The sequence below is a fragment of the Phoca vitulina genome, unplaced genomic scaffold (genome assembly GCF_004348235.1).
Source record: "Phoca vitulina isolate PV1807 unplaced genomic scaffold, GSC_HSeal_1.0 scaffold65, whole genome shotgun sequence".
NCBI classification, from domain to species: Eukaryota; Metazoa; Chordata; class Mammalia; order Carnivora; family Phocidae; genus Phoca; species Phoca vitulina.
In genome coordinates, this window is record NW_022589768.1 from 4,842,321 (window position 1) to 4,842,551 (window position 231).

General features: G+C 46.8%; 1 protein-coding gene across 1 annotated transcript in view; it reads left to right on the top strand.

Moving 5' to 3' along the window:
* The window catches only part of WDR73 (WD repeat domain 73), a 33,074-nt gene that overhangs the window by 30,174 nt on the left and 2,669 nt on the right, over window positions 1-231 (top strand). The gene's annotated exons all lie outside the window — the stretch shown is intronic.

Sequence of the window (231 nt, forward strand, 5' to 3'; positions counted from 1 at the left end):
ACACACACACACACACAACACATGGTTGTCCACTGTGGTAATGCTTTACACACACACCACACACACATGGTTGTCCACTGTGGTAATGCTTTACACACACATACACCACACACACGGTTGTCCACTGTGGTAATGCTTTACACACACACACACACACACACGGTTGTCCACTGTGGTAATGCTTTACACACACACACACACACACACGGTTGTCCACTGTGGTAATGCTTT